The 17,585-nt window shown below is 40.8% G+C and overlaps 1 long non-coding RNA gene across 1 annotated transcript; it reads left to right on the forward strand.

Annotated features, from left to right (window-relative positions):
• The first annotated feature begins 4,323 nt into the window (after nt 1-4,323).
• Nucleotides 4,324-17,007, forward strand: LOC139548162 (uncharacterized). The gene is made up of 4 exons (XR_011669663.1): nt 4,324-5,078; nt 5,348-5,492; nt 6,446-6,601; nt 16,051-17,007. It is a non-coding gene; the product is annotated as an uncharacterized lncRNA (long non-coding RNA).
• Nucleotides 17,008-17,585: the final 578 nt, after the last annotated feature.

Genomic DNA, 17,585 nt, shown 5'->3' on the forward strand with positions numbered 1-17,585 from the left:
TTGTATTTCACTGTTAGTTTGCCACAAACAATTGTACATTTTCAGTTATAAAACTGAAGATAGTTTATTTTTTATTTAAAGTACTGATGATGGGTGTACTGTTGCTTCCAGTGTTGAATACATGTTCTTATAGTGACTGTCACTTTGATATTGGCTACCAGGTATCTACTTCCAATGCCGTTGCTGGACAGTAGTGCTTGTCAAGCAGGAGCGAAGGGAACTGATTCCCTGTGTTGTTGCCATTCATGCCATCCCCATTGAGTGTATGTATGTATCAAGGTCACATCTACATGGTTATCAATATTAGTTTATTGTGTAGGCTGCTATCATAGTTGAACAACAATAATGGGAGGAAAAAATGGCCTCGTTAGTTACCACCGGCGACACGACCTTGCAGCTGCCCAGTAGGAAGCAATTCAGTTCAGCAGTATGTCGATGCACACCGGTGCACTGGTCGCCGACTTATCGACTCGTCATGCTGCCCAATCAGCCACTCAAAACATTGAGTGGCAATAAATCTGCCCAATTAGCTGATTCGCTTTCCATACACCCACTCCTTTCGATACACCCACTCACCCATATTCCGGGCACCATATTGGGCTGCAGCTCCTCATAATTACAATAGGAGAGCGTTGGTGGAAAAGTACCCTATTGTCATACTTGAGTAAAAGTAAAGATACCTTAATAGACAATGACTCAAGTAAAAGTGAAGGTCACCCAGTAAAATTCTACTTGAGTAAAATTCTAAAAGTATTTGGTTTTAAATATACTTAAGTATTGAAAGTAAATGTAATTGCTAAAATATACTTAAGTATCAAAAGTAAAAGTATAAATCATTTCAAATTCCTTATATTAAGCAAAGCAGACGGAACCATTTTCTTGTTTTTTTAAATTTGCAGATAGCCAGGATAGTCGCAGCCCGCTTCCAACAGTCAGACATAATTTACAAACTAAGCATGTGCTTAGTGAGTTCACTAGATCAGAGGCAGTAGGGACAATCAGGGATGTTGTCTTGATAAGTGTGTGAATCAGACCATTTTACTGTCCTGCTAAACTTACTAAATATAACGAGTACTTTTGGGTGTCAGGGTAAATGTATGGAGTAAAAAGTACATAATTTTCTTTAGGTAACAGTTAAAAATATAAATAGTAAAGTAGAATACAAATACCCCCAAAAATTACTTAAGTAGTACTTTAAAGTATTTTAACTTAAAAGTACTTTACACCCCTGTAGGAGCGCACCCCCTCACAGCCTCCTCAGAGCAGGGGGCCAGACCAGACTGAGAAGGGGGTACCCCGCCATCCCAACCCTGCCCTGCCTTGCTGACAGTTTACAGGGGTGTCCACAGCAAGACGGCATCACCCACAATCTTACCCAGCCTCCCCCCAGCCAGGGAAGCATTCACTTAATTAACGACAGGGTCAGTCATCTGAGCTGCTGGCCACCTGATTACCACCTGATTACAACCTGATTACAACCTGATTACCACCTGATTACAACCTGATTACCACCTGATTACAACCTGATTACAACCTGATTACAACCTGATTGCAACCTGATTACCACCTGATTACCACCTGATTACAACCTGATTACCACCTGATTACAACCTGATTACCACCTGATTACAACCTGATTACAACCTGATTACAACCTGATTACAACCTGATTACCACCTGATTACAACCTGATTACAACCTGATTACAACCTGATTACAACCTGATTACCACCTGATTACCACCTGATTACAACCTGATTACCACCTGATTACAACCTGATTACCACCTGATTACAACCTGATTACAACCTGATTAGCACCTGATTACAACCTGATTACCACCTGATTACCACCTGATTACCACCTGATTACCACCTGATTACCAGCAAATAGAAAGAGAAAATAAAAAAGGAGAGGGGGGTGCAGTGGAAGAGAAGAAAAAGAGAAGACTGCTATAATCTTTATACGACCGCCTGTGGAATATTAACCCGCCTCTGGCGGAGTGGTGCTGGGGAGCCAAAAGGAGAGGAATGTGTGTGTCTGTGGGTGTGCATTGTGTCCTGGGCTACTGCCTGTGTGCGGTGCTGTGCGTCTCCAGGCCAAGGTGACCGTGCTGCCTGCCTGGGGTCCTGGGCCGGTTTGACAGCTTTAGGTGCACGGCCGGCGCCATAACCCATGGTGGCCATAAATAAACAGAGATGATGGGTGAAGAGGTTAAAACACAAGAGGATGAGACGGTAAGACAGTGACACCGCCCCCTTTCCCTCCTCCTCCCTCCCTCGTTTTCTGGGGTGAACGGCATGATGGGAAGTGGGGTAAATGAGACATAAGGGTCAGAGGTCAGGGTGTAGTGGGAGAAGCGAAAATGAGTTCAGTGGCCCCGGTACCATCCTTCATGCGATGCTCACACTTCTGCACACACACACACACACACACACACACACACACACACACACACACACACACACACACACACACACACACACACACACACACACACACACACACACACACACACACACACACACACACACACACACACACACACACACACACACTACATTATTTGTTTCCTATGTGTCATCTCCACAGTGACATTAGAAGGTTCATGTTTGGGCCGGATGCACCACAGCTCCCAGCGTGCAGGGTGTGTGTGTGTGTGTGTGTGTGTGTGTGTGTGTGTGTGTGTGTGTGTGTGTGTGTGTGTGTGTGTGTGTGTGTGTGTGTGTGTGTGTGTGTGTGTGTGTGTGTGTGTGTGTGTGTGTGTGTGTGTGTGTGTGTGTGTGTGCTTCCTGCCAGGTGAGAGGTAGCATGGTGAGAGGGTGTCAGCGCAGTCGCCAGTGCCCTGCATGAGAGAGGAGAGCGGAGGGCAGTGCCAGGGTAGTGGCAGGGAGCAGATGGTGGTGGCTGTGCAGGGGGCTGCAGGGGGCTGCAGAGCAGAGAGGCAGCAGTGGGTAGGGACACAGCGGGCATGCAGTGGCCATCGGTCTGAGAACAGGCAAAGGTCCGGGGCGGGGAGAGCTCAGTAAAGAAAATGCCCATTCAAAATCATAATACCAAATCCCCCAACATTCACTGCCTGTGTAAACTGAGAAAGAGTAGTTTGAGAGGGGAAGAGTTAGGTTTCTCCTCTCCTCAGGCTGATCACACCACACCGCAGTGCGGAGGAGAACGAGGGCCCAGAGGAGGCCCTTTGTTACCCGATCTGTCGATACTCAGGAGGTATGGCATGTCACTGGAGACCCGCTGGGGTGTTAATACACACTGGAGGTTACAGAGGCCTCCCTTAGGGGAGAGGGACCCCCCATCCACCCCGGCCCACGCCCGAACCTTCTAGTGAAGACGGCCTGACGGACTGCTCTTTAATACCCAATGGACAGTTTTGACGTCTGCCAGGGCAGGAGTCCCTGTGGAGGCCTTCATTGATCCAGAGGTCCCTGGGACTTGGGACTTGGACTGCCCTGGTGACGTAATCCTCGTCCCTGACCCATAATGGGCAGATTACGAGAGCCATTACATGCCGGGCCAGATGGCAGGCTCACTAAGGGGGACAACACTGAAACGACCGACCATTAACACGAATCTGTTGCTTATTCTTCTCTTCTCAGCTGTGGAGAGAGGGATGATGAGTAGAAGAGGAAGGCATACTGTAGACAGGAGGAAAGAAAGTGAAGAGGGAACCATTGAAAACAGAAAGAGGCAACTGTATGTGGTTTCTGGAGCATTACTCACAGTCTGTAACTTTGAGGTTCAAAAGACGAGGGGCCAACTACGGGGGCAAAGAATAATGGACACCAAAATGCCCATCTTTCACCTTTGTTTCCTGTCTCTGTCACAAAGGAAAATCAGATGTCAACTCCATCCCTCTCTCTCATTTGACCTGACTGAAGTCGTGGTGAGAATTCTCTCGGGTGTTTTTGGAGCATTGCTCTGTGCTCTGCCCTGTACCCTGTGGTGTTGTGCTGAACCTTGGAGGATGGGGTCTCTGTGATTGATTAGCTGTGCTGGGAAGAGCATCGCTCCCCTACTGCCTGTGACACATGGAGCCTGCATGTCCGAGGCAGCTGCGTCGGCACAGTCGCAGAGTGTGTGTGTTTATGTCCAGTCCTGTCTCATCCTGTTGAGCCCCCTATCCTGCTGTGTACCATCACATAGTCTCACCCAGCTTCGTAATCAGTCCACTAAAACCCTCTATGTGTGTGTGTGCGTGTGCGCGTGCGCGTGTGCGTGTGCGTGTGTGTGTGTGTTTTGCAAAATCCTGCACAGAGCCTTCATCGTGCGCTGCCACTTTAAGATGGAATCAGCAGTCAGGAAGGAGGAAAGGGAGGAAGATGGCTCTTCCAGCTCTGTGTGAGAGCTCTCGATTGGCGCGGGAGTTTCACAGTGTTTGCAACTCTCGTTTATTTTCAGCGTGCTTAGTTTGTAAAGTTTTTAAGTCTATTGGCGGTGTTAATCTGTTGGGACCGCTCCTGTCATTAATCGCATGGATTAGTAGCAGCATTGTTGTGAGCTTTGACAAACTAACCAACAAACCATCAGGAGTATTGGACAGACAGACAAGTTCAACTGCAATTCTGAAGTCCACAGCAAAGACGCCCCCCCTCTCTCTCACTCACATTTGACCTATCTCACTCCAGTGCTTTTTCACTGCGCGTCATTTGATGTTCACTGTCGCTGGACTATTATTGCCCTGCTGGCCGTGTTGTTTTTGACATTTGTCTTCAATGGAGTGCATTTTAGATGGTTAATTATTTTGGTTTATTGATTGGACTAGGTCTTTTTTTTGTGATACTATTGTGATTTGGCCAAGGAGACTTGGGACATTTTAAGGTCTTCTTTGTTTTTGCCTATTAAAAACAACCTGAGGATTGATTATAAAAAACATTTGACATGTTTCTACGAACATTACAGATACTTTTTGGAATTTTCGTCGAACGGAACGAGGCTTTGGTTTTCTGAACATAATGCGCAACCCAAATGGCGTTTTTTTGTTAAAAAAGTAATATTTATCGAACAAAAATAAAATGTATTGTGTAACTGGGAGTCTCGTGAGTGCAAACATCCGAAGATTATCAAAGGTAAGCGATTAATTTTATTGCTTTTCTGACTTTCGTGACCAAGCTAACCAAGCTAATATATGGCTAACTGTTCTAGCATTGATTGATACACTCACAAAAGCTTGGATTGCTTTCGCTGCAAAGCATATTTTCAAAATCTGACACGATAGGTGGATTAACAACAAGCTAACCTGTGTTTTGGTATATTTCACTTGTGATTGCATGATTATAAATATTTTTTGTAATATTTTTGAATCTGATACGTTTGGGAATTTTCTTCTGCCTTTCAGGACCGGAACGAGGCTGTAGTTTTCTGAACATAACGCGCAACCCAAATGGCGTTTCTTTGTTATAAAAGTAATATTTATCGAACAAAAATAACATTTATGTGTAACTGGGAGTCTTGTGAGTGCAAACATCCGAAGATTATCAAAGGTAAGCGATTAATTGTATTGCTTTTCTGACTTTCGTGACCATGCTAATTTGGGGCTAACTGTTCTAGCATCGATTGATACACTCACAAAAGCTTGGATTTCTTTCGCTGTAAAGCACATTTTCAAAATCTGACACGATAGGTGGATTAACATCAAGCTAAGCTGTGTTTTGCTATATTTCACTTGTGATTGCATGATTATAAATATTTTTAGTAATATTTTGCGCCCTGCAATTCAGCGGTTGTTTAGGAAAATGATCCCGCTAAAGGGATCCGTAGCGCAGAGAAGTTAACACACCCACACATCCATTCATACCCTCCTCACTCCTACACTGGGGGGTAAGACAGAATATAGAAAATTCTCTAAGGTTTATGATAAGGGAATTCATATGTTTAAGGTAATGACTAAAGAATTCCACCCTGAAATGTATAAGACTATATTCCAATAATACATGTGTGGGACAAGTTAAGAGGGAGAAATATGTGGAGAAATCAGAGGCTGGTAGACTACACATGATAACTCTGAAAAAGCTGACAACAGGAGGGCCCTTCCAATGCCTCTCTTATCTGGGGAGGAAGAGAACGGCGAGAAACTTCCAAGGCTGTTAGGAAAGTGATAAAACTGTCTCTGTGTGTGTGTGTGTGTGTGTGTGTGTGTGTGTGTGTGTGTGTGTGTGTGTGTGTGTGTGTGTGTGTGTGTGTGTGTGTGTGTGTGTGTGTGTGTGTGTGTGTGTGTGTGTGTGTGTGTGTGTGTGCGTGTGCGCGCGTAGAGGGGGTTATAAAGTCTGTTCAAATTTTGGTTGACTTGAGAGCTCTCATGAATAAACTACAACGAACCTTTTGCAGGGGGAATGGGTCAAAGCTATAGTGATTGTTATCATCATTGCGATTGAAGATTCTCGTGACAGCTTGGTCCTTCGAGCCAGATCTCAATCCCTGCCTCTGTCATCCCAAGGAACTGCTGAAAACCGTGCACGGGCGGATCACGGATCCGTAAGACAAAGACCTGACCTCTAAGATTGAGGGTCTACTTCAGGCCAGTGGTAAACTGGTACACGACAGATGCGGTGACGAGATCCAACCTACATTGAATTCTCAGCTTCAAGATAAGGTCAGTAATCTTTATTCATTAGTTTGGGGTTAAATTTTAAACTTACTAAAAATGTACTTAGTTATGGACTGGATTACATTCCTATAAAGCATTGGTCAAGATAAATGTGAGGGAGGATTTTAACTGTAAAACTAACAGTAAGTAAGATTTGTATCGAGTATACCGTCCATATAATCTAATGTAGAGAAAGTTTAAATACAAAAGTATCTATGTTAGTGTTGGCGGCACTGGGTAACAGATCGGGGAAACAAGGGGACGGGTCCGAAATGATTCGTGGTAGTTAAAGCCATTACCAAAAGAAACTACCCGGTATCGAGATAGTCCAAGACTGTTAAAAGTATACAGGGGGGATTGAACTTGTTGAGTATTGGTGTAGAGATACATTAAAATAATTAACAGATAGAAATCCCGCTAGGTTTGAACTTGTTGAGTATTGGTGTAGAGATACATTAAGAAAGTTAACAGATAGAAATCCCGCTAGGCTTGAACTTGTTGAGTATTGGTGTCGAGATAAAATAAAAAATAATTAATAGATAGAAATCCCGCTAGGATTGAACTTGTTAAGTATTGGTGTAGAGATACATTCAAATAGTTAACAGATAGAAATCCAATTGAAAAGGGGTTAGGATTATTCTAAGAACGCGTGTAGGTAAATAACAACCATATAACCCTATACCGTATAGGAGAATTTCTCTAAAACCAATAGAGGATACCATGGGTGGAAGAGATGAGAGATATATGACACACACATAGAAAGAATACACATTAGAAAATTACTATAGTAATTGAGTAAGAAAGTAAAAAGCACACACATAGAAAGTTTTCAACAAGGATAAGAAGATAATTACTTGCGAATAAGATAGATATATTAATCAGTCGAAAGTCATAAGAAACAACGGAAAAATGGGCTGTTAACCAGGGCCTTACAACCCCTGGGAAATAGCTTATTGTTGTATACGTGTGAGACCTAATAATCTATCAAAAGCAAATAAAAATAATTATTCTAAGATCCTAGGAGAGATAGAGAAAGAGGTATTCATCAACATAGAAAGTAAAAGCACATACATATAAATTAAGGATAATAACAAATTATAGAAACACACACATAGATTGTGAGAATAAGCATAATAACAACAATAGTAATTGAATAAACATGGGTGGCAGATCCTCTAAGGAGATTCCGGAATTAACCGGAAATGGGAGATATATAGAAGGAACATTTATTTTGGCCCAAGATGGAGAAAAAAGTATGAATTTGAAGGACGTTTAAATATAGAAAAATTTGAATTAATGATAAAGCAGATACATAAGATGTGTGTAGATAATTAAGGGAAACAGCAGGTCGAGGGCTAGATACAGCCAGGGTGTGGCTGTCTGAAGCCCGGAAAAGAAGGCAAGAGTAGAGAAAGAGAGAGAGAAAGTTTCAAGAAGGATATCAACAGTGGAAAAATTATGTGCGTGTGAGACCTAATAACTTATCAAAAGTCACAATAGTAATTATTCCTAAATTCTGAGTAGGAGATAGAGAGGGTGACAAAAGTTAAGAGAGGAAAGGAAAAGAAAAGATAAGGTGACATACAGAAAGATAGAGAGAAAAAGAGAGAGACAACGAGAGCGAGAGTAATGAGAATCATCGCTGGAGAAATGCTTGGACCTTTAAATTAGGGCTATTTTCTGGGAATTGTCTCGGTAGTACGTGCCTGATTTTACGACTACAGGCAATTATAAATAGGGTTATTTGTTAGGAGTCTTCGTCATTTCAATAGCTTTGGTGGTTCAGTGGTATAATAAAGTATAATTCTCACCTGCCACATGGGAGGCTCGGGTTTGTTTCCCAGCCTATGCACCAATTGACTAAAATCTGGATTTCTTGATTGTAATTCAACTATTGGTATGTTTTGCCTGGTTTAAGATATAGACTGAACGTTATAATAGCTTGTTTAGGTTCAATTGAAAGACTAATTCATTCAAAATAATAGCGAGGCGATTTCGATGTAATACGTTGTCTGTTGCCTAAATGATCTGATGAAATAAAATATTGAGAAGTTTATTGTTGCTTGGTGAATTTGAGCAGGACGTTTAATGTATTCTAACATTATAATCTGTTTCCATTACGTGGAACAATGTCCGGTCATTAGTGAGTGGAGGGGGAGCCTGGACATTTAGAATCTTGAATACGAGATATGCATCAGTTTATTGCTAAATATTTTTTTCCAATGCAGGAGCTCATGCTATCGGAGAATGTAACAGTGATTATAGCTATTGGGCTTCCTATCAAGCACTTTGAGAGCCTGTTTGCAGAACAGACTGAATGGGTTTTAATGTTGTAAAGCAAACTTGGGCCAAACTAGTCAGGTAGTATGTTAAGTGGGGGAGTATCATAGATTTGAAGTACAGTTTGTTACCTCTGTAGTCAAGCAATTTAATATGTTTTGGAAATTAGCAGATACATAGACATCTGTCTCAGGGGCATCAGTTGTTTTCTCTCTCCTTGGAATGTTTCCTGGGGATAGAATCTTGGGGAGAGTGAGTGAGATAGAGCCATAAAAACTACCAAATTGAAAAGACCTGGAAATGTTTTGTTTGTTTTTAACCTAGGGTTTGCAAATACCCACACACAACAAATAGTGTATAACTATTTGTTGATATTTTTAAAATACAATGTTTGGATTGGTGTGTTCTATTTCCTTTGGGTTTGGTGAGATTTCCATTTGTCTTAGTGCCACGATATCTTAAAGGAGATTTCCATTTGTCTGAGTGCCACAATATCTTAAAAGGAGATTTCCATTTTTCTTAGTGCCACGATATCTTAAAGGGGCACGGACACACATGGAATTTTAGAAGTTTTATTTTCTGAGTACTAATTAAACACGTGAATTCTTTTGATAACAGAATGTTCTGCGAACCTGGGATACTACATGTAGAAAATGTTTGACGCTTTTTCTTTAATTTGTCTAATATAGTAAGAAACACTTCTTTGAAGGGTTAGTATGACCTATGACCTCTATCATGACTTTCCATTGTGGTATGATCAGCCTCATTGGAAAGCCATTTGGATAATGAATTTAACCTCTAACGAGTCACCAACCCTGATCCGGGAGCACCCCCCACCACCCCCCCACTGAGTAGCATAGCTAGCATAGCGTCACAAGTAACTTGTAGCATCTAAATATCATTAAATCACAAGTCCAAGACACCAGATGAAAGATACAGGTCTTGTGAATAAAGCCACCATTTCAGATTTTTAAAATGTTTTACAGGGAAGACACAATATGTAAATCTATTAGCTAACCACGTTAGCAAAGGACACGATTTCTTTACTCCCAACAGTTTTTTCCTGCGTCAGTAGCTATCACTAATTCGACTAAATAAAAATATATATAGCCACTAACCAAGAAACAACTTCATAAGATGACAGTCTGATAACATATTTATGGTATAGCATAGTTCTTTTTTTGAAAAATGTGCATTTTTCAGGTATAAATCACAGTTCTACATTGCAGCTGCAATCTGAAATAGTGCTGACCCAACCAGAACAATTACAGAGACCAACGTCATATAACGAATTACTCATCTTAAAACATTTCAAAAAAATACACAGCGTACAGATATTGAAAGCCCAACATCTGGTGAATCCAAACAATATTTCAGATTTATTAAATGTTTTATAATGAAAACAAAATGTAGCGCTAAATTAGCATAGCTATACCAGGCAGATTCGGCTGGGCGCCCACGGCCAGTTCACATGCACAACAGATATGATATAACATCGTAAATTGGGTCTTACTATGGCTGATCTTTCATCAGAATGTTGATCAAAGTGTCCTTTGTCAAGATGAGTCGTTGGTTGCGTTCAGAATGGTTCCTTTCCCACTCCATTTAGCACAGGTACTGGTCGAGTGGCACGGATTTCTCAAACGATAATAAAATCAGACAACGGAACACCGCAAAACTCCCGAAAAAATTCAAATAATCTGATTAAACTATATTGAAAAAACATACATTACGATGATCTGGTCACATGTATCAAACAAACTTCGAGACGGAGATAATAATGGCCGTACAACAGAAGACAATCGCAGCTCCAAGTCGCACGATATAGAGAACCGGAAGTTGTCGGTCACGCCAAAGAATTAGCTCTCATTTCACGTCAGTCCCAGATAAACAAGATATTTTTCCTCTGACGTCCTCTTGTCACCCAGAGGAAGGCCAATGAGGTGTGTTTCGGGTCATAGGGGGCACGACCATATATAGGCAGAGCGTTGAAGCTGGCATAACACATCTTGCTTTTTTCTTCTTGGTCAGGGAAAGTGCTGTCAAATGACTTCTGTATCACTCAGAGACAAAATTGAAACGGTTTTAGAAACTAGAGATTGTTTTCTTTCCAATGGTATTATTTATATGCATATAGTAAGAGCAATAATTGAATAAGAGGCAGTTTAATCTGTAGAGCAAATTATGCTAATGGGAAAATAGCACCCCCTGTATTCTCAAGAAGTTTTTAAGGTCATTTGTAATACTGATTTTAAGGTCATTTGTGTAATTGATAATAATAATGTAATTTAAAGTTCTTAGACATATTTGTAATTTGAACCAATGAGAAGAGAGAAAGGGCATAGCCTTTGACTAATGGTAGGCGTCCTTAAGTCTATCTTCCTATGACCATAAGGGTACAATCATTTTTCTTTGTGGAGGGTTTCAGAGTAGTGATTTTGTTCTAATTATGTTATTTGAAATGTTATTTTATCTTTTGACCAGTAGTAGTAGTATTTTTTATACATTACTCTCATGGAGAATTATGTGTTAAAAATGGGGCGAAGGTGGGTTTATAAAAAATGGTCATAAGGTTATTTTGAAACTCCCACTATTTTGGCTTAAGTAATGTTTAGTAACCTAGCTAAGTTTTATTTTCCCTTAGGTAGTCAGCTGTTGTTGTATGCAGTGTAAGAAATTTAGCACAACAAGGCTGTGAAATTTATATAATAGTATTATTATAGTTTGTTGTTGAATAAGGTTATAAAGTTAGCAAGAATAAGTTTTAATACTGGTAGACTTCTGTTAAGTATTTAGGACATATTCTAAGCCAACAGGACAGGGATGTATGACATCTGTGGTGATCCAGGATCATTGAGAGTATCGAGATAAACTTAATCAACTATGTAATAATCTTAGAGATTACTACCATAGACATGTTGATTTTTCTAAAATCCATGAGTGCAAACAGGGAGACAGTGAGACATTTAGTCAATATTTGGAAACAGAAACCATATTTGATACTGACTGTTATGAGAAAGTCCTCCCCCGCACTATGCTGAGACCTTGATGGTTTTGGAATAGTAGGAAGAGAGGAGGAGAGAAAGATAGAGAGCAGAAGGTTAGAATTTCATAATAAGCCAGGATGGAGAGGAGATAAAAGTGACACAGAATGGGTAGATAACAGTTACTGAGTGGAGACCAGCATATGTTTAGTAAATTCGCTAGGAAGAGATATGATGATTTTATTGAACGTAGTTGTTACCCTAACTAAAAGGGGAATGAAAGCTTAGTTGGTTTCAGGAACTAAGGTGTTAGACACTGAACTATTGCCTAGAAATTATTCTGCACAGCAGCCCGAAATAGTAGCATTGACTAGAGCCTGCGAAATAAGAAAGGAGAGAAAGGTTATTACTTACACAGACAGCACATATGCATTTAAAACCATACAAAGCAGCACAGATACATCTTAAGATAAGACAATTGACAGAGAATTGTTACGGGATAGCCAAGAACAAATGCCCCAGAAAGAATTGGACATGTGGAAAAAGAAAGGGGCAATCCTACAAGATCATGTCGGACATAAGGATCATTTACTAATCTTACCAAAGACACTGTTTAGATATGCGGCAATATTGACACATGGGCAGAGCCATGTGTCAACAGGGAGGAAGGATGGTAGAGCAGTTGATAGAGCAGGTTAGGAAACACTGCAGTTCACGAAAGACTTTGTGGCCTATGGGATAACGAACTACTTAAAACATTTTTTTAAGTAGTTCGTAACCTGCAGTGTTTCCTAACCTGCTCTACCACCTGCTCTAAAGTCTTTCCTAACCTGCAATGTACCTGCCACATAGGTATGGTAAATACCTCTGGGAAACCTATTACACATGCTCAGTTGATTTTGAATCTATTAGATGCTGTACTTTTGCCAGCATCTAGAAAAGTTAGCTATTTGTAAGTGTGAGGCTCATAATAAAGAAACAGATAGTATCGGCCTACCTAAGTCACTGTTTAGCTATGCGGCAATATTGACACATGGGCAGAGCATTATTAGTATTGGATAGAAAACACTCTGGAGTTTCTAAAACTGTTTGAATTATGTCTGTGAGTATAACAGAACCCATATGGCAGGCAAAAACCTGAGAAGTTCCACTTCCTGTTTGGATATTTTCTGGGGGTGCCAGATTTTCTACCAAGCTCTCATTGAAAATACAGAGAGATATGGATGGGTTTTCACATCCTACGGCTTCCACTAGATGTCAACAGTCAATAGAACTTTGTCTGATGACTCTAATGTGAAGGGGGGGCCGAAGGAGACAGGAATGAGTAATCACTTCCATGAGGTGCCCACGCATTGAACAGGCGCGTTCACGTGAGAGTGAGCTCCGTTCCATCGGTCAATTGAAGTCGATGTAATTCTCCGGTTGGAACGTTATTCAAGATGTATGTTAAAAACCTTTTATGGCTGCAATCCCGCTACCGGGATCGATATGACAACAGCCAGTGATAGTGCAGGGCGCCAAATTCAAACAACAGAAATCTCATAATTAAAATTCCTCAGACATTCATGTGTCTTATATCATTTTAAAGGTAATCTTGTTGTTAATCCCACCAAAGTGTCCGATTTCAAATATGCTTTTCAGCGAAAGCACTACAAACGATTATGTTAGGTCACCACAAAACCACAATAAGCACAGCCATTTTTCCAGCGAAAGATAGCTTTCACAAAAACCAGAAATAGAGATAAAATTCATCACTAACCTTTGATTATCTTCATCAGATGACACTCATAGGACTTCATTTTACACAATACATGCATGTTTTGTTTGATAAAGTTCATATTTATATAAAAAAATCAGAGTTTACATTGGCGTGTTAGATTCACTAGTTGCAAAAACATCAAGTGATTTTGCATAGCCACATCGTTTCAACAGAAATACTCATCATAAATGTAGATGATAATACAAGTTATACACATGGAATTATAGATATACCTCTCCTTAATGCAACCGCTGTGTCAGATTTCAAAAAAACTTTACGGAAAAATAAACCATGCAATAATCTGAGACGGAGCTCAGAACAATAGCCAAATTAGCCGCCATGTTGGTCTCAACAGAAACCAGAAAATACATGATAAATGTTTGCTTACCTTTGATGTACTTCATCAGAATGCAGTCCTAGGAATCCCAGGTCCACAATAAATGCTTGATTTGTTCGATAATGTCCGTTATTTATGTCCAATTAGCTACTTTCGAATTGTTTACCAAACTCCCTAACCAAAATCTCAAAGCGCGTCCACTATAACGTGACGAAATGTCCAAAAGTTCCGTTACAGTCAGTAGAAACATGTCAAACGATGTCTTTAGAATGTTGTTAAAGAGCCTTTTGGACCTATACTTGGCGCTCCGGTACCGCTTGCCGTGAGGTAGCAGAGAGAAAAGTCTATGACTTGGGTGACTGGAGTCTGACAATTTTTTGGGCCTTCCTCCGACACCACCTAGTATATAGGTCCTGGATTGCAGGAAGCTTGGCCCCAAGGATGTACTGGGCCATACGCACTACCCTCTGCAGCGCCTTACAGTCGGATGCCGAGCAGTTGCCATACCAAGCGGTGATGCAACTGGTCAGGATGCTCTCGATGGTGCAGCTGTAAAACTTCCCACCGAATCCGCCTATGTAACAATTCCGCATCAGCAGTGAAAGGTGACAGAGCTGAGCAGTGTTTGTCAGACCATGAGACATCCTGAAAATATTGATTTAACAAAATTGTCTGTAGCTTTTGTATGGGCTAATAGGAGTAAGGTCCAAACAAGTTTTTCATCAAATATATACAGTACCAGTCAAAAATTTAGACACACTTCCTCATTTAAGGGTTTTTCTTAATGTTTACTATTTTCTTCATTGGAGAAAAACAGTGAAGACATCAAAACTGTGAAATAACACATATGGAATCAAGTAATACCCAAAAAAGTGTTAAACAAAATATATTTTATATTTGAGATTCTTCAAAGTAGCCACCCTTTGCCTTGATGACACATAGGAAACACTGCAGGTTACGAACTACTTAAAAATACATATATAATAGATATATACAGCAAATGGGTAGAAGCATTCCCAACTTACTTGGCGGACACGATTATGGTAGCTAAAATATTAGATCCAGATATTATCCCTAGAGTTGGTTTAATAGGATCTATTTCTTTAAACAATGGATTACATTTCAGCTAATCAGGTAGACCATATAGAATGCCAGAGTTAGGGAGACCAGAACAGGAAGACATAGCAGTTGGAGATATAATAGCAGAACACATGAGAAGACTGTTTGTTAAAGATATACTTCTCCTTAATGCAACTGTGTCAGATTTCAAAAAAAGCTTTACAGCGAAAGCACACCATGGAATAATCTGAGTACAGCGCTCAGCCACCAAAACAAGCCATGCAGATACCCGCCATGTTGTGGAGTCAACAGTAGTCAGAAATAGCATTATAAATATTCACTTACCTTTGATGATCTTCATCGGAATGCACTGCCAGGAATCCCAGTTCCACAATAAATGTTTGTTTTGTTCGATAAAGTCCATAATTTATGTCCAAATACCTCCTTTTTGTTTGCGCGTTTAGTTCACAGGATGGGAGTAGCTTTGTCTAGATGGATGCTATTGGCATCTCCAGGGAAGTTCCAGATGAATACAAAGCTATGAATCAAATAGGTGAAGGCTTTACCACTAGGTTCTTTGGTGGTTGACAATAAATAAAAATGTGGATTGGATTAATTACATCTATTATAATCAACAGAGATTCATGAATGAAACCGGGGATGCAGTAAAGGGGTTCTCTGACCAATTATCCGCCACCTAACTCATGACCTGGTAAAATAGACTGGCTCTTGATATGTTATTGGCAAAAAAGGGTGGGGTATGTAGAATAATTGGGGTTCATTGTTGCACGTGTATTTCTAATAACACATCTCCAGATGGATCTGTGACCAAGGCCCTGGCCGGTTTAACCACATTAGCTCATGAGTTAGCAGAGATCTCTGGGGTGGATACCTCCCTGACTGGGTGGTTCGATGGTATGTTCGGAAAATTGAAAAATGCTGTAAGTACTGTATTGTGGGCTGCTTTCACCTGCATGAGTGTGTTGGTGTTGTGTGGATGCTGTTTGATCCCATGTGTGAGAGGTTTAATTACCAGGACTCTAGAGAGATCGATGACGCAACAAATGATGAGGTACGGACCGATTCCGAGCTCCGACCAGTGGGATGACAACTACATGCCTCCAGGCCTAGTAGATGGCTTCGATTCTTTCAACCACGAGATGCCCATGTTGGATGAGTCTATCTTCAATGTTTAGACAGACTGTTCATTTAATAAAGACTATAATGAAAATCCTAAAAAGAAGAGTTATATTGGATATAGGCCTAGAACAGTCGTTGATGGGTATATGATGTAATTATATGTATTGGTTTTGTTTGATTTTGTGTGACATTTATCATTTCAATCACAATCAAGGTTGACGTATCAGTGTGTAATATTTAGTCAAAGGGTGGATTGATAAGGGAATTTTTATGTTTAAGGTAAGGACTAAAGAATTCCACCCTGAAACATATAAGACTATATTCCAATAATACATGTGTGGGACAAGTTAAGAGGGAGAAATATGTGAAGAAATCAGAGGCTGGTAGACTACACATGATCACTCTGAAAAAGCTGACAACAGGAGGGCCCTTCCAAGGCCTCTCTTATCTGGGGAGGAAGAGAATTGCGAGAAACTTCCAAGGCTGGTAGGAAAGTGATAAAACTGTCTCTCTGTGTGTGTGTGTGTGTGTGTGTGTGTGTGTGTGTGTGTGTGTGTGTGTGTGTGTGTGTGTGTGTGTGTGTGTGTGTGTGTGTGTGTGTGTGTGTGTGTGTGTGTGTGTGTGTGTGTGTGTGTGTGTGTGTGTGTGTGTGTGTGTGTGTGTGTGTGTGTGTGTGTGTGTGCGCGCGTAGAGGGGGTTATAAAGTCTGTTCAAATTTTGGTTGACTTGAGAGCTCTCATGAATAAACTACAACGAACCTTTTGCAGAATCTGAGTCTTTGCCTAATTCTTATTAACCCTAGCTTTACAACCTAGGAGGAATTGATCAAAGCTATAGTGATTGTTATCATCATTAGGATTGAAATTTCTCGTGACAGTTTATGAATGGGTTGTTTCTTGTCAGTTGTTTCTATGAAGTTGCCTTTGAATTGCTTCGCCATAATTATTGTATAAGGTATTATTGGTTGGTTTACCTGTGCTGTAACTTGTGGTTATATGGTGTGTTTTATCCTTTCTCTCCAATGGCTATCTGGCCAACAAGATACACTCTAGTCTCTACTGGCTATCTGGAAAACAGGCTACACTCTAGTCTCCACTGGCTATTTGGCCAACAGGCTACATTTTAGTATCCACTGGTAAACAGGCTACACTATAGTATGTCTGTTCTGCTGATGTGTTTCTAGTAGCAGTACTCTTTCTCTCCTACTCTTTTGAGCAGTGTAAATATCTGCCTTGCACCCCAACAAAAATCTTTATCTTTACCCCTCTCTAACAATACTGCTGCTGTGTGTGGAGGGTTGGGGGTTACGGTGGCCCTGACAGCCCTACCATCAGTGGTGCTGTGCTCCACAGGAGAGATGAGAATCGGCCTTGTGAATCGGTATCATCAAAGGTAGTCCTTTCTGTTATCAGAGGGGGAGGCAGTGGGGAG

The sequence above is a fragment of the Salvelinus alpinus genome, chromosome 21, assembly GCF_045679555.1.
Source record: "Salvelinus alpinus chromosome 21, SLU_Salpinus.1, whole genome shotgun sequence".
Taxonomy (NCBI): domain Eukaryota; kingdom Metazoa; phylum Chordata; class Actinopteri; order Salmoniformes; family Salmonidae; genus Salvelinus; species Salvelinus alpinus.